Source organism: Phaethon aethereus, assembly GCF_964289735.1.
Source record: "Phaethon aethereus genome assembly, chromosome: 18".
Lineage (NCBI taxonomy): Eukaryota > Metazoa > Chordata > Aves > Phaethontiformes > Phaethontidae > Phaethon > Phaethon aethereus.
The window spans coordinates 13,407,711-13,426,020 of NC_138594.1; the positions used below are offsets into that span (position 1 = coordinate 13,407,711).

At 41.2% G+C, this 18,310-nt stretch overlaps 1 protein-coding gene across 2 annotated transcripts in view; it reads right to left on the minus strand.

Annotated features, from left to right (window-relative positions):
* Nucleotides 1-18,310, minus strand: part of RPTOR (regulatory associated protein of MTOR complex 1) — a gene marked incomplete at its 5' end in the record, with an annotated part of 156,046 nt that overhangs the window by 117,723 nt on the left and 20,013 nt on the right. The window lies entirely within an intron of this gene.

Sequence of the window (18,310 nt, forward strand, 5' to 3'; positions counted from 1 at the left end):
ACATTGTATTGACAAATTTGCAGGAAATAGGAGAAGTTTCAATAGAAAGGAGTTCTGGCACCCGAAACGGGAAAAGAAAACAGTCTGGGGCTAAATACCAAGTGCACTAGCTAGATGTTTTTGCTGTGGACTTTAACATTAAATTTCAGCATTAAGCATGGTTCAAGCGAGACTGTTTTGCTCTAAAGCAGTTATGCTGATCACTTATTGACACACTTGCTCAGAATCACCTTCCAAATTATTTCCAAAATTTCCTATCACGATAAAATCAAAACAATCATCTTTAAGAGAGAAAACAGGGATTCTCTAAAGATGTGAGCTATCACAACTGTATCACTGCCTTAATCAAGACGAGAGCAACATTCTGGCTATACCTTGTTTGAAAACTCTTACTAGGATCTACACCAGCTCTGTGCCACCCTCCTCAGGATGAATGAGCGAGGCCCAAAGGAGCCAGCGGCGCAGGGCTGACACTACCAGCATAACTGGCAGGTCTGGGAAAACAGCGGGGGAAACCCGTCAGTGGTCAAATAAAGCAGAGTTACAGCTGAATAGCCAGTCAGCCCCTAACCCAGCCCGCTAAAGGGGCTGCACGGCCGACGCCAGGGCTCAAACACAAAGCACAACAAGCAGCAGCAATAAAGCGCGAGCACTGTCCCACGCAGTTCATGAGGGGTTAGCAGGTGATAGCAGTAGCCTCTCCAAGATGAGTCTGTCTGGAGGGGAAAAACCAATTCACTGTGTTCACCAACTTCTATCCCACTGGGAAATGCCAGTACGTATTGGCTGCATAAAGTAATTCCCACAGTTCTTTGGATTTTGTGCTTAAACTAATGGCTCTGCTTTGGAAACTTCAGCTAATTGCAGGTTTTTTTCTTCTACTTTGAATGGGGCCAAAACAGAAGTCAAACAATGAGGAAAAGTCAAAGTTACAGGCCACTTTCCGAGGATATCACCAAGCTATGCTCAAAAGGACAGGGGCTGCAAAGCTCAGCGATTTTGTGACAAAGTGCTTTTGCTGTCATTTGAGAAACCAGAACCCGACTCATTATCTGCCTTCCAAACTCTGGTGTGCTCAACCCTACCAGATGCTGAGTTCACGAAACTCACCTCAGGATTAGGTCCTATAAAAAGGAAGAAACGTGGAGTGCTAAAGGTAACAATTTGAGAATAAGTGATTTAAGTTGCTGACGTTGCTCAACCATTATTGAGCAATGGGGAGAAAGAGAGTTTTGGAAGTCAGGCCAGGTTTCCATCACCGTTGGCACTCATCAGCCCAGCAGGGTGACAGATGCATCCTGCAGCACTATGGCATTTTCACCAGGGAGATGAATTTTTTTTCCCCCTCAAAAAAATACAAGGATAAACCTATCTTTTATAAAATTCAAGTCCTGATACTTCATTTTCCTGCAGCCTAAGACCTCAGTCCTGGTTCCAGAAAGGCTTCACCAGACTTAGACCACAGTATGCATGTGATTCATTGCCAAAATAGCAACACCTAGCACAGCAGGTATGAACTGTACGAAAAATGCATCTCTGGCCATTCATAACCTTTGCTGTTTACAAGTTATAATACTGCCCTCCATTCAGCATAACAAAAGCCTGAAGTCACTCACCTTTATCCCTAAGATCCCTCACTAAACCTCATGGGCATAACTTCGATACAAATAAATTCTTACTTCATTTTTTACAACTCTCATTGGCCCGTGATCCCCAAATTGCCTTCCCTAGTAACTTCATACTGCTGAGGTTCAATGCTTTTGGGGAGTCCAGGTTGAAGAACGTAGCGATTCAACTGATTTCCCTAGCTGCTACAGAGACATGAGCTATGGTAGATGCTGCTAGTGCGTACCGCTATCAGGAAGGTAAAGAGAGTAAAACTGTGCTCATCTGACTGGAGAAAAGGCATCATCTGCACAAGGTCAGAGGCTCACACTTAAAAAATTCTCAGACATAACTTGGTTAAGCAGGATTTAAGCCCGTTAGAGAGCAATTCGCAGATTAAGCTCCACAAGACTCTTTGGAGTGGGGTCACAGGGCACCAGCGAGAAACAACTTGAGAGAGAAGTGGCTGGGGGTAAAATTACACTGGTGAAGAGTGTGGGACGGCTGTGTAAGGACTAAGGAAGCTCTCCATGAAATCACAGCTCTGTTTCTGTTCATGCCTGCCCTCCTCTTGCTCCCGTCTCTCCTCGGAGGGATCAAAAGTCACCCTTACTGTCAGACACACTGTCAGGTAAAAGATTCCCCAAAACAGGAATGGGTCTGGTAAGACAGCTCTGCTCTTCTTGAGAGATTCACTGGCACTCCTGCTCCATTTATCCTCCAAAGATATGTTCCCAATTTATCAACAGAAGAAATTACTCCAACATTCAATATTTTGTATTAAAGCTTTTACATCTCCTTACAGAAGCAGCCACATGCATGATCCTACCCAGAGTCTATAATGAAGTACAAAAGCTTTATTTCGCTGAAGACTTTTTTTTTAAAACAGCTATTGGGTGGCAAAGAATCCCACATGCAAAATAACACAGACAAAGCAAGAAAAGCATAGTTTCAGAGTTAACTGCTACAAGTAAAATCAATCAAATAGCATCAATGCCATTGTAGCATTTGAGTTTTTAAAGATCACTATAGAACTGTGAGCTGATACGCAGGATATGCACAATACAATGAACTGCAAGGTTTCCTATTCTGCATGCTGCCATCTCATTGCTTAGTCCTGTACAATCTCAGAAAGCAAGGCTGCGTTGGATTTTATGAAGTAATCTAGTCCCATCCCAGTTATCCTGGTGCAGAATCAATTACATCTGCATCCCTCCCCACAACTGGTCTCTAACCTGTGTTAAGGCCTTCCTGTGGCAGACACCCAAAAGCCTTGCAAGGCAGCGAGTGCTGCATTTCCCTTATCATTATAAAAAATATTTCCTAACGTAGCCCAGTTCTTCCCCATAATGATTTATACTCTCTGCTGTTTATTCTTCAAAGCAACTCTACTGTTCAAGGTGAATCTCCACGTAAATGGGACATCACAGGATGTCGTGCAGCTGCTGCACTGTGACTTGGATCAGATTTGAATCCCAGTTTCCAAATGCAGAAAATACGTTAAACCTAAGACTTTGCCATGCACACAGACAGCCTACTTAACATGATTTAATTAAATGGAATCAAAGCAATCTAATTATTCCAAGAGAGCGTTTTTTGGAACAACGCCCAAATTTGAAAAACAGAAATATAAAAAGCCTTACAAAGAAATAAGTTACTGAAAAACAAGAGTAACGAAACCAGCAGTTTCAAGGGCGAAAGATGTGCAGGTTTCACTCTGCCTCTCCTGGCTGTGCGCGTACGGGAGCCTCCTCCGCAGCACAAGCCACCTCGCTACTGCTCAAGGGGTCAAGGTCACTGCTCAAAAGCGTCGTTGCTGCTCCACGAGCCAGTTTAGTTAGCGCGGTCTGTGAGGACAGAGGGAGAGAAGACCAGGGCAAAAAACGGGGACAGGAGGCCTAGTAGCAGGTTCTGAAGTGACAGGAAAATTGTTACAGGGCTTCTGTAGTCAGCTTTATTAAAATTTTGAGAACACTTACTCAAAGGCATCGCAACAGTCCCGTGTGAAGCGGGCCCTGGAAGGGAGCAAATCCACACTGCTTCCTTCTGCTCCATTCTAATAAAGCAGCACAGTAACTTCAGAAACAGATTATTTCTACAGCAGACAAAAGAATTTACCCAATCCAGGGTAAAGTGCTCCAGGGCCTGACACACCACTCCAGTCTCCGCGTTCCCGACTGCCACCTCTTCATTACACACGAGAATCCCAGCAAGTCCCCAGGACTGCCACTGTACAAGGCATCCACAGGTAGATCCGACGGCCACAACCTCTGCCAGCAGCACCAGCACACTGTGGGGCCACGCTGCGATACGCGGCAGTGCAGGAACAGTTACGCATAAGAGCATGTTAACAACCATTTTCACAGCAAGAGAATTCAGACCGGTATCTTATATCCAAAGAATAAAAATACCCCTATAGCTGGAGACGTTTCTCAGATGTTTGAAGACCTATTAATGATGAACACTAAAAATCCTGGATTTAGTTTTCCTTAAAGTGAAAAGGTAAAATTGAGTTAATTCAGATTCCATCCTTTATGGGGCAACTGCCAGTTTGATGCAACGTGTTCCTCTGAATGTCTGGAACAAACTCTGGCTTCGACGTATAAAATGGGCATATATATGTCAAACAGTTTCACAGCCAGATGACTGGATGACTTTGTTGTGTCACACAGCAAAGCAACATCACGGACATTTTACTTTTTTTGAACTATTTAACACACTGGAAGCATACAAAACAAAGAAAAGGAACATTGACAGAACGATGGCACTAATCTTTCCAAGCAAAACATAATTCATTTAAACACTGGTGTTACAGGGTTTTTTTTTTTTAGCTTAACATGCTAAAATAGAAATTTTGAGCAATACAACCATTTAGAAAATTAAAAGGCCCAAAACAAAGAATGGGGGTGTGTGTGGGGAAAAGAATTACGGTGAAAAATCTGGAGATTACTATAGAAATTAAACCTGTACCACATCTATATGCATGTGCTTCTGGTTTGATTTTCATCCTTGCATAAGAACTCCGTCAAGCTGCATTTCCATTACAAAAGCAACAAAGCAGAGAAATGAGGACTATCTCCTCATTTTTACTATTTTTGAGCTAGTCACCACACAGACTACCTCAATGTATCATTGTTATTACAGTTGCTACGATTTAACTTTTGACAAAATCAAAACATCATCTATGTCCCATTGCTTTCTTTTCTATATTTTTATTAGATAACAATGATCAATTAAGGAGCAACAACGCACATTTACAGTGGTTTCATGTGATGCTCAGCACTGAATGAGATATACGTGAGTTAAACTACAGAATGAAAATCCTCGTGCTTTCTTATCCTGTGGCTTTCACAGTCTAGAATAAAATAGCTACGGTAGGAAAAACTGAAATAAATCCTTTTTAATTAAGTGACCAGTATATTAAAGTCTGATTCTGAATTACGGTACAGGAGAAAGGAATTCTAATCTTTCGGCATTGCTCTAGGCTTTACTTACGACGTATGGGGTATCACAGAGTGGTTAACTACCCCCTTAGTAATGCAGGATAACAAACTGGCTCAATACAACCCTCAAAAAAAGCCAGCGTGAGCCCAATCTCACAGCGCAGTAGATGGGTTGGGAACATTTTGTTACCATCAGCCCTTCTGAGCGCTTATTAAAAGACTTTAAACAAAACACCCCTTCATAAGGACGGCATAAAAATATAGCGGATAAGCCGAAAGAAAAATTGCCCGCAGTGGCACTGACAGAAATAGAGATAATAACTTCCATGTGTATCTAGATCACATGTCTTCCCCAGGGCAGCAGCAGCAGCGAAGGCAGGACCTGGCCCGCCAGGTTACAGCCAGCGCCGGATCCCCAACACCACGACCCGCTGCCGTTCTAATCGTCTCTCACGCAGCTTAGAAAAATAATGAGAATGAAACGTGCATTTGTTTTTGCATGGCAAGGAAGCCTCTTTCAGATCTCCACTCACTGAGGCTACAAAGCCCTAGAAAATCCTGTGTTAAGTGATTTCAAATAATTTTTTTAAATCATTAAGAACAAAACTTTAGGAAAAAAAGAGAAAACTAAAATAGCTATTACTTGTAATAGAGCAAAATTAAGACAGGGCATTTTAAGTATACACCACACAGATAAGCTTCTGTTTTGTTTAAAACATTCCTCAAAGACTAATCCTCACTTAATAAAGCAGCAGCAGGGGAACAGCAGCATTTATACTTGCACATTAACAAATTAAAATACAATAGGAATAGCTTAAATAAATTAGAAGAGAATAGCGTTATAATAAGTTTACTTATTTATTTTTAAAGCATTCTATGAAATCATCTTGTAATGACATGCAGGAAAACAAAAAATAGGGTCAAAAAATTTCAGAAAGCTTCTCAAAAGGTTTAAAACACATTCTATGCAGCAGAAAGGAAGCTCAGTGATTCGTGCCATCTTTTCTGTCCTTATAAGGAATGGAACTTCAATTTTATTGTTCCTGACTGGATGCTCAAATTCACCTTTGTTTCCATTTCTCTAAAGGTCACATCAGATTTCTTCTCTGAATATTCAGGAATTCTTTGCAATCACCTCCAGTCCTTTTGTTAGGGAACTTTTTGATGTTGAGCAGAAAGAAGGAAAAAAACCCTAAAGCTCCAAAATGAGCAGACAAGCTCATATATGCACAGAATTCGGGCAGCTACCCGAAGATCAGATAAACCAGAAGCGATCTCCGACGGAACTGCCTAAGTGTGCACAGGGCACTATGACCCGTCAGGGTCACCAGGAATATCTTGGCATCAAATAAGAAAACTGTGATGAATACAGACCACAAAAATATATTCCTATATTTATACATATTCATAAATTGTAAGTTAATTTCTATTAGGAAATAGTACACTGTACATCTAGCAAACACTGGATTCAATTTCCTAAACATCCTTCTGATTTCCTCTGTCTAGTTGGGAACATAAATAAGTGAAATGTTTAAGCCCAGCCAAGCCTCAGCTAGAGGTTTGCTCTGGTTTGCTGCAACCCAAAGTTTGAGAAACACAGAGTAAGAACTGTACGCTAGCTGTGACTGCAGGGAATCATTAATTTTGTCCACAGAGGGAAGTCGCTGTGAAGGTCCAAGGGGATCACTTTTGTAGCCTGAACTATCCAACACATTAATAAATACTCCTGAAAAGGGAGTCAGCAGAAATACGACAGTCTGTTGCTGACAGAGGGTTGCTCAGAATTACAGCAGGCAGACCCTGCGAGCACGAGCGTTTCGGCAGCATGGAAGAGGATATCCCATACAGATGCATTTAAATGTTGTGCAAGAAGAAACACCATTCTGATTTTACACAGAGAACAGCTGGCCTTAAACTACGTACGAGCACTCAGACAGAAGATCTTGGAAGCGTAAGGAGCTGTTCTGTGTAAATGTCAGCCCACCAGCCGTCATAAAAGCAAGTAAAGAGCTTGCAATCATAGGAAAGCCAGGAAGAAGCCCTAAACCCATCAGGCCACTGTAGAGATCCAGCAGACACCTGCATCTTGAAAACTGTGTGCAGGTCCGGGGATTTTTTTTTAGGTGTGCAATGGCATTCACATAAGGGATGATTAAACGGCCTAAGATTCATCTGCCGAGAGAAAAAGATACAGAAGCTGTATATAACAGTGGCCTGTAAAATGAGAACCAATTATGTTTTATTCATTTTCTCTTCCAACACTACCACTAGGTTGGTTTCAATTAACTTCAATACTATGGACTTTTCACGACGCAGTTATTCCCACACTTTTTTTCTTTTTCTCTATATGACACTGAGTTTGTCGACTTCCAAGTCTTCTGACGTTGAAGCTGTTTTAGTGAAAAACTACATACTTCATTCATAGCAAAAATACTTTGTTCTTTGGTTCATTCAAAACCATTATTAATTTCTCAATCCTGTGATTTACCATGATTTAATTTTAATACTTACTTAAACACATCTTTTTTCCTGCAAAGAAAGACTTAGGATCCTGAATTTATACTGACCTTGGGAATACATCAAAGAATAGACAAATCTAGAACTGTACAAGAACACTTTTATTTTTGCACAATTTCACAATAAATGAACAATCCACACAGAAAAGAATTCTTTCATGAGCTTTAGAATCAAGCCAATTTTTCCCCAACTTTGCTGCTCATTTTTGGATTTTCTATCACCTAGTCGGATGCAATCTCTTTCTGAAGGCTTGAGTGTTAATGGTGCTTTCTCTTCCCTCCCCATACGTAGCTGTTAATGTCTGGTAAGAGCTGGGCTCAGACAGCAGCCTGTTCCTTAGCTGACCAGGAAAGTAACAACAAGCAGTCTGTTCCCCACCTCCATCCAGTGATTTTCACAAAATGTTTAGGACAAGTTTAAATTCTGAATTCTTAACGCTTTTAAAAAATGGCACATGACAGGTTAAGGTTGCTGGGATGTAGGGTAGGTCCAAGATGCAACCACGCACTGCATGGGTTTAAAAGCCTGGCTTCCTCAGGAAATCAGTCAAAAATACATTCAATCTTTGGAATTCCTGTAGCAACGTGTTCTGCACTACCTCATTACAGGCATTTGTTTAAAATAACCCTTACCACATCAATAAAAAGTATGTCTCGTAATAAATCTGGATCCTTTTCCCTAAAGGATACCTGACATTTTATCCAAAAGCAACGTACTCAAACACGCGCAGCTGTTTTCCACATCCACCCCAAAGAAAACGGCAGCAAAATCTTGGTAAGACAGCAATCCTTTACAGGCAGCACATGACCTTGTAGTTGCTCCCAGTTTGCTGTAGAGCCTGGAAAGGATAGTGGTGTGACAAGTTTGTCCTAAGGTGCCTGCCAAACTCTGTCTAGCACAGAACTTGGCAGGAAGCCTGCAGTCTCACAGAGAGTTTTCGGAGTTTTACAACATTTGCACCGATGCAACTTTTCTGCTCGTTTCCTTACGCTTGCAAACATGAGTGCCAGATCGGGCTTTTGCTGCAGCAGGTCGTCAGACTGCAAAATGCAGGTAGCAGAGAAGTAAACAGCTCCTGCGATAACTTAAGAGATCAATTCAGCAATGTAAGAAATGATTTCAATTTATACCTACTATCAATCAATCATAAATTCAATTGCCTGTAAACCCAAGCTGATATGACCACAATAACTCTTGGGCTAGACACATGCATGCAAATACAAATTATTCTAAACGGTATCCACAGATTCCAGGCTTTTTAATTTTTTTAAAAATACACCTTTTACATGTTCTAATTTTAGGTTGTGGGCATATGATATCACCCTGATGTAAATTCATGAGGATTAATCAAAGATAATCAGAAACTGCACATTTAAGTACAAGGAAGTATGCTGGAAATTTGTTACAAGAAACAGCTTAACCTGGTTAATGCAGACCATGAAAAAAAGTGTTTCTGATAAAATTATTAGCTGTTGCTAACTTGAAAAATATGAATTACAGTGAAGACATACTATAACTTACAGATATTTCAGTTTCAATTCTAAACTAAGCCACAAGGAAGACTTTTGCAAGTGTTAGGCAAGTCCTCTGTAGGTATTTGATTGCATTTTGAAAATCCACCTCAATCTCCTACATACTAACATATGCACAAGCAGCCCAAAACTTAAACAGCTTAATTTGCTAGATATCTAGGACAAAATGCATTAGCAGAGCTAAGCTATACGGGTGGAACATTTATTCGGTTGACTGTAGTCAGCAGTGTAGTGACTTTACCTTTCCTCTGCAGAGTCTTTGACCTTTCTTTTAAGTCCAACGTGAAATGAATTCTAAAGTACCTAATCCTCATTGCGTGGATTTAGCATTCAATAATACCTCCAAAAAATATCTTTTAGTGGTCTGTTCATGAGAACTGATGTTGACAGGGAAGACAAAAATCAGGACTACTAACCTTGAATATCTGCTACAATAGATTCAGGAGACAGGTGTGTTTCTCAGCAATTACAAGCTGCTACACACTACAAGTTTGCTCCAAGATTTATAGGAATTCTACCCACCAGCCTATCCTGTATGGTAAGAATCTCTCCCTGTCTGTTCAAATAAAATAAACATTCTGAAATGGCTGCATAAATAATTGTTTATTTTTAAACAAAGGTATTTGTAAAAGAACTTAAATCTGCTTCTCATATGCCAGATCCCTACCCTCACACTGATGACAATTTGATGGCTTTGATGGGTCACATCACAAAATGCTCTAAAGGGATTTCGAGTACACACCAGGACACATATTTAAAACCTACTTAGTCAAATAACGTAACTCCTAAGCAACAGTGTCATTTTAGTGCTATTCCTTCTTTATAACCTCTATTTTAAGAGCTCTTTACAGTTTCAGGCTCTGCATCTTCTTGTTTCTTAAATATAAATTTAGATATTCCTTGATGCCCAGTTTAGGCTGCAGACCATAATCTGGCACATAGGTGAATCCTCAGGCTGGTTGTCTTTATATTCTGGTCAAAGCGCATCATCTTCAACAGCAGGTCCTACTATCCTGTATCCGTGCTAGGACAAGAAGTTAATCTTCTCAATATTAAATAATTACTTGGTAATTTCAAGTTTTCCTCCGACTGCAAAGTAATTGTTTAATGAAGCAATATTCAGATTAACAAACAGCTTAATGAGGCAGGCGAAAGAAAAACAATCATTCAGAGGTTTATGCTTTGTTAAGATCCGTATGAAAGGAGTTAAGTATTTCAGGCTTTTCTCATTCTGCCTTGATGAGCAGGAATATAAATGTAAATAGTTTTCTTCGTTAATGCTCTAAATTTTGCACAAAACTCTGATGTCTATTCAGAGAGAAGCTTCAGCTGCCTAATAAAATACCATTTGCACGTCCAAGTTTGCAGCGACTACATCCTCGCCCAGGGGACACCCAGTGGTATTCGCTGGCTAAAGAGCGCCAGGGCCGATGCAAGGGGATCTGCAGAAGGTTCCCCCCTCTCCCAGCGCCGCGGATTCACCACTGCCCGCGGAAGACAAAGACAAGGTATTTGTAAATAGGTCACACAGAGGCTGGGTGGTAATTACAGAAAAACGTTAATCAGATTTGAGCAGGCAGAGCTGCTTATCTCTTTCAAGAGGCCTTTCTCATATCAGGTCTTTCTTCGCATCTTAGGACAAACTGACGTTAAGAGTACAATGGGGATATGGAAATACTCTAGAATACACAAACTTTGCTTGCCTGCCAACTCTGGCCTCCTTGTGATGACAAAATAAAAACCAAAGCAGAGAGGAAGTATAAAACATGTGAATGGATCTTATTGTCAGAAGACTATGGAAAGCAAAGCAAGAGAAAGTATGGTCACTGGATGATTGCATCCAAATAGAGAATTTCAAAATTAATAGGAGTTCAGATGCTGGGTGATAAAGTAAAGGAGAGGCATTTTAGAGGCACTCTCAGGAAATTCCACCTTGGCAAGGGGGGCCCATTGCTCCCCCAAATGACAAAGTGTGTAAGGGAGGGGAAGGGGACAGGTAAAATAAGAATCTGGTTCTTGGTGGCCTTATGCCCTTAGCAGCTTCCTTGCCAAGCAGGCCTTACTGAATGTGCATCTGGGAGATTTTACCAGGTCGCTCTTCGCATTTTTAAGGGGAGCTGTTTAAAACGTGCAGAAATAGTGGCAGGGTGTTCTGCAGCCTCTGTCCTGCAGAGACGCAGGTCTGCTTCCCTGAGAGAGCACAACTGGGGCAGGCATCATCGTCCAGCAACTGCTTGAGCAGGTCAGTGATTTTGAAGACTGCCACTGTTCAGAGAGATACTCTAACCTAAACAGTCACATTACTGCATTGCTTTTCTAATAAAATGGAATGAAATTTTGTTTGCTTACAAGTTAAGCGTCCTTTTCATCATGGTTCACACTTATCTTTCTAGACTTTGGCAATAGCTTCCCCCTTCCCCTGTCTCCTTCATTGAAGGTCACTCCCGCCCACAATGATTGAAGATTTCAGCACGATGGCAAGACCCAGAGGATTTTCCCACTAAACTGATTTTGTAAGTTCGAGAATGCCAGATCACTGCTGATCTGCAATGCATGAACAGCTCAGTTCACAAAACAGCTTAATGCCACTTCCTTGTCTTTACAGCTTCTGAACACACTTCTTCACATCAGTTCATGCCTGTAACTGTTTTTTCCTTTATGTGCCTCATTTTTCCACCAGAATCTCAGAGAAATCAGTATTAAGTACATTACTGCTGCAATTTTGCAGTTTCCACTTTATTTTTTCATCAGCGTGTTAAAGATTTATCAGAATTTTTTTCTCACTATCAAAGGAATTAAAACACGCATTCTACCTAGACTGAGCCCCAGAACTGCAGCAGGGAGTTGTCCACTTGTACTTACTCACAAATCCTTTAGTTATCGTTGCTATGGGAGATTTTTTTTATGTACAGGTGGTATAGCTAATCCCACGCGAGGGCAGTCACAGCAGCAGTGCCTACAGATACACTGCTACAATTCAGGCTACGAATCTGCAGGGAACTCATGCAGTGGTTTGGGACACTAAAATCTCCACAGTCATTCGTCGTGACTTCCTCCCGATGCTTAGTGCCCCGACTGCAGAAGAAAATAGGTGGCCCAGTTCAGATTTTTCAGCACAAAAAGAGAGTAGCTTTAACACAATGCATCTTTGTTGATGCTTTAAACTGAGACCCTGGTCCTGTGTTCTGCCCTGCCAAACTATGCTGCGGAGGAGTGGACAGTTGGGTTGCAGACCACTGAGAACTACCAAAAGGAAAACAGCAAGTCAGATACTGCTTAATTTGCCCTCATTTCCTCCATATTCACAAGACGTGTGATAAATGATGAAAGCCACTTTTTTACAACTTGTGCTTTTATGGCTAAGCTACCAGTTCTTCTAGAGGGGTATTTTGTGAAACAGCACATGGCTAACAGTCAAACTCAGAATGGTACCATGATAATTTTTCAGATAGAATGAGAACGTGAATAACTGGTTTTGACAACTGCACTTCTTGATCCCTCGTCTATGACAGACTGTTTTTTTTTCCTGGAAAAAAAATGCTGGTTTATGCTGAAGACAGTTGATCTTTAACAAGACAGCAAAGGATTGACACAGCAAAATTTTGCAGAGCCTGAAATAACTGCCAGAGTTAAGACGCTGTTGGGAAATAAAAAAAACAGCAAACCTAGTCCTCTTAGGAAAACCTGGTTTTGTTAAACAAGGTCACAATGTCTTACCCCCCCCTTCATTTTTTGTTCCATGTTCCTACATCTGCAGAATAGGGAGACCAAGTAAAAGTTTTTCCATTTTACATTTTCCCCTTTGGAATTCTACAGTATTTCTTTTGCAGGAGCAATTAGTATTTGCTGTTGTTTTAAAAGAAAAACCCTACAGAAATAAAGGAAAAGTATGACTCACAGAGAGACCAATAATTAGGTCATGTGTTCAATTAGTTTTCATGCTTAACTAGTTACTCTTTAGGAAATGCTCAACCTTTGATGTGCAGCAGGCAACTTAACAATTAATTAGGCAGAAGGAAGCAATGCAAGGAATGAAACCTCAGAAATTGTATCAAAGCCCAGCGATACCTAATGAGGGAAACAACAGCATCAACAACAGAAAACGTGCACAAAAAGGTAGAAGCTTTAAATTATCTGTTTCAAGTATCTTGGCTGTACTTCCTTTGAAATTAAGAGAAAACTGTTGGGAAGCAGACTAGAAGAGAGAAAGAAGCAGCCTCATTTGATCAGAAAAGCATCTCTGTTTCCTTGAAGGCTTGCCACAAAAAATACAATCTATCCGCATTGTATGAGATGTCTCTGAAGAGACCATCACTCACCAGTGGATGCAAGCTGCAAGAGGCATCACACAACCTACGATACTGGACTAGAAAAAATTAGGAAAACCCTTTATTTAAAAACCTGCATAGTTAAGCACAATGGCACACACACACTGCTGGGAGTCTCAACCTGGCACAAACAACTTGGGGGAAAAGATAATATATAGCCATAGTTCAACTAACAAACATTTCTACTAATGCCACACATAAAAGGAACAGGCATGCCTAGCTGGGATTAGTACCGAGTTTCTCCGTTCCCATAGGCCCACATCAGTAAAAGATTTCTGTAGTCACTCCTCCTTGATTATGTCACCTCTGAACTGAGTGAAAAAATGAGTACAACTACGCATATTAAATGGCTGGAAAGACCTAAAACATCCCTAGATCTGCCAGACTAATGAGTTCAGGTATGTTACTGCCTGTCTCTTAATAAAATGACACTAATGTAAGTAATGGAGCACCGAAAAGAGAACTGCATAAGGAACAGAAGCAAAGTTGCTGTGTGACAGTGTCCACGCCAACATTAGCAGACCACCCTTAGTGACTAGGGATGCTACAGATGCAGGCATTCTCAAATACCAATCTTTGCTTTCAAGCCACCCCTCTCAAAGGCTTTCTAAAAGTTTATTTAATCTTGCCTGCTAGATTTCTCTAGTCCTTCCCCTATCTGGGATTTTCATTCCCCTCCATAGCTCATAGTTCTCCTTTGCTCCAGGGACGTCCGTTCAGGTCGAGCTACAATGAAATACTCACAAATAATTCCATTAGACAATCAAAATAGTGAAGATGAGTGTCTTAGCAAAAAAGGGAAAAGTGGAGAGAAGAAAAAGGGAGACAACAATATAGAACTTGAATTAGAAAAATCAATACTGTAATTGACTTTTTTTAATTTAGGCAAGTGGGTGTAAGGGGAAAAAATTCTTTGGGATGTGAAGTTTAAAGCTCTTTGGTTTTGCTGGTGTTGGATATTGCAAGGGGAAGTACAGAAGCCCTAGAGCTACTGGCCTGAAAAGACAGGAGGGGGAGTGGGGGAAACAGGCACTGCACAGATGACAAATTACAGACCTTGCTGTGGTTAAGTCTTAGAGAGGTACAAACCTCTCACACTCCATTAAGTTACTTAACAGAGGATGTAAAAAATCCCAAATTCCATAGAAGAATCGACCTTCAACTTGAAGTGAAGGTCTCTATTCACAAGCAAGATCCCACTAAAACAGTTTTGTAGGATCTCAGAACCGCTCAGACTGCTTCGCACCTCTGCGCCTTCACTGGCTCGTTTCCAAATCTCTCCAAGATCAGGACCCCCGCTCCCTTCAGCAGCGAGGTGGCTTGTTTAAAGAACTGACACCTGAACACTGTGCCACTGCAACTGGCTTCAATGGACAACAAATACTCAAATTGCTACAAGGGTCTCCGGAGCTCTTTCCCCATCCCCTGAAACCTCCATACCCATGAAAATAAGACGTCAGACCAAAGTCCACCTTAAATGTAGCAGAGAACACAACTTTCCTTTTCTTCTAACCCATCCATGGCCCTCAGCTCTTGTGTACCATCACTAAAGCTTTACTTTCTCTAACAGTGCAGCTTAGAAGGGTAACAGTTCCACTCCAGTCCTCAGCTTTGCTTGGCAGCAATTACATATTGCTTCAGCTCAAAGAACATGTTGTTTGTAATTACTCTCTAGATATCATCTCCTCCAGCTCTACTATTGCTCCTCTCCTTTGCACCTTCCAAACTTCATTTCTTTCGGTAATCACACATGCAAACCAAATTTACCTACAACTCTGTATTCTGGTGTGTTCCAAACCTATTTCTCTCAGTATATTCTCTTCCACCTGGTGACTGCACTTTCAAAAGTCCCCTACAACCACTTACTTCTTATTTCTATATTGTACCACACTGTAACATCTACCAGCACATTTAGACTCAGGCTTCTGTTACGCTAAGACTATCACATTGGGTGCTATTGTTTTACTGTTTCTTTGTACTCTCCCATTTGTTTGCATCAGTGTCTTTCAGACTGCAAGCTGGGAAGCAGTGGTTTCCATTTCATCTGGCTCAACCAACCCTCCTCCATGACCAGGGCGCTGTGCGCTACAATTATAAAAAAAAAAGAAAAGGAAAAGAATCCTTACCAAACCATACCCAAGGGAATCACAAACTTCTGTTTTTCAGTGGTCTTATGGCTAGCTGTGCAAACACCACCACGTGGCACAAACTCTCAGGAAAAGGAAGATTTTAAAAAACTTAAAACATTAATTTTCACTGAGACAAGGTCCCATGCCTCCAGTGTTAAGAATGCACTTCATGAGCAACGGAGGAATGTAAGTGTCTCTGAGATAGTTTTGTTAACCTTGCCTCTACTCAGGAAGAGTTATGAACAGCAGTTCCTTCCTGTGGCAGGACTGGGAAAGTTTTGTCAGAGAATAAAGGACAGTATGGTGAAAAGCACGTGGTGTAGGAGAGCCACTGGGATTCATTTGGACTAGTAGAAACCACAACAGAAGTGTCAAAGTTACTGAGAGAGATGAGAGAAAGGAAGTAGTAGTCCTGTGAATTTTCTGTTCAGTTCAGAGTTAAAGAAAGAAACTGGTCAAAAGCCATAGCCAACAAAAAGAAAAAAATTCTATAATTTCATGCAAATTTAATAAGCATATGCTCCAGACTACTTCATACCACATCCTGAATTATGTAAACTCTGCATCACTCAACCGACAGATCTGCCTTTGGCTACACAGCCCCATTCTCAAAGGCATATAGACAGGAATGGAAACGAAGAAACTTTATTGGCTAGGGAAGGCTAGAAGCCTAATGAGATGGCAGGGGAAAAGAAGTCTGGCACCCTTGTAAGAATGAAGTCCGCAATCACAGATCGACCTCATCTCATAGCATTCTGTACAATACTGCACACAATGATCATTTTACACAGGGCAACTGGTCCTTTTTATACAGAAGTACTGTAGCCCAGTTCAGAGAACTCCAGCCAAGAGGATGCAGAAAAACACGCTGTCTCAAACCAGTCCACAAGAAAAGGAACAGCATGCTGTGCAGAGGAGCAGTAGAAAGCTCAGTAACACCTTCATCCTCTCGACTAACCCCTCTGCTGCAGCTCTGCAGAACGTTACAGCAAAGAACCCAAGTCCTAGGCTCTGCTGATAAACGGATGTAAACTGGGACTTAAGTAACAGTAACTTCTGCTCATAAAAAGCCCCACTACTAGCTACTGCATCTCCATAAACCATCTCACTGCAGCAGCACTCTGAATTCACAGTCTATTATTCCTATTTTCAGACAAAGTCTCTCAACTTTTAAGCTAAGGAAAGTTCCTGCCTTTTGAATGGCATAACATGCAATGCTGCCAAGAAAACTAAATTTGCATTCCGTCAACAGGGAAAATGTTTGCTACTTACTGCCAGCACGAGCAAAGCAGTGCTCTTACTGGTCACTACGGTGCACCTAGCACAGGCAGTATTCTGCAAAGGGTAACAAATGAAGATCAGAAGCAGAGAAATGCCATTTCAGTGCGATCAATTTCTTATCTAAATATTTTAGATACAGAGCATGCAAAGAATCTCCAGTAGAAATTTGAAGTATTTTATTCTGGGCAATTAAAGTGATATAATGTGCTGTCTCAGCTAAAGGCTCTCCTTTTTCATGGTGCTCTCCTGGCACTGCCTGCTGAACCCTTTGCTCCAGGCCCTGCAGCCGGCAAGCCCCAGTTTTGCTCAGCTCCGCCAGCCGTTCCCAAATCCGTCAGTCCACAGATCCCCCAAACGCCAGAAGAGCAGCCGCAGGGATGGTTTTTTCCGCTGCAGTGAGGCTGGACATTGTGCTCTTAGCTTTCATTGCCTCCTCCTTTCATTCTTGGCTGCTTAAGCCACTCCCTTTTTACCCCCTTAATTGAGCCTGCTTTCCAGATTACCCTCAGGTTTAACCCCATCCATGCCCAGTGAAACTCAAACCCCTTGATAATACTAAAGAGCTGGTTTTTTTTCTTTCCACTTTTTCCACTAGCACCTAAATTATCTTTGCACTGAACTGCAAGAACTCTTAGCTTGTTCAGACAATTCTGTATAGAGACAGACAAAGCCTACAGCTTTGTCATCTTGCACTCTCTTCCCCCAGTATAATTTTCATTTGAGAATTGCAATTAAATGACCGAATATTGTTTAACCGCAGGATTTTGCAGATGAAACAACGGCTGAAGTTTTTTTTACTACCACAGCACACGAATTTATGTAGCTACACAACAATAAAGCAGAGTCTTAAATTTAATCAGAAGAAATACTTCAAGCAATGGCACACTGGTAAATTATTTAGAAAGAGGCTCAATAAGACCTGGAAGGAAATGAGCATCAGCTGTGCAGCCTGGGAGCTTCCAGAAACACAAACTTTTCATGCTTACCCCTTGTAGGGCTTTTCACCTAAGCTATCTGTATTTAACAAAAACAGAATTTGAACAACAGCCTACGATTATAAGCAGACAAGGACTGCACTGGCAGCGATGTCACAGGACTTTTCACACAGCATTTATTACTGACGTGATCGGTTTACCAGTAGTTAGCAGCATTTGTGCATTCACAAAAAGATACTGACCGCAGGCATTTCCTAGTGCAAGGGCCCACACTGACAGCCCAGTAATGTTGGCTAGTTCAGAAGATTGTAATGATTTGGTCTTTTTTTCAGACTGCCTAGATTCCCCCGAAATGTCTTCCTTCCATCAATTCTTCAACAATTCCAAAACACCAAGAAATAGACAAAAGTAGCTGTATTAGTATTTATATGAAAGGTATAGGAAATTCAATAATGTTCCTATTGTTTTATCGCAGATGGCACATCAACTTCTCTTTATTACTGCAGAAAACTCAAGAGCCCTGTAGAGTGCAATAAAACG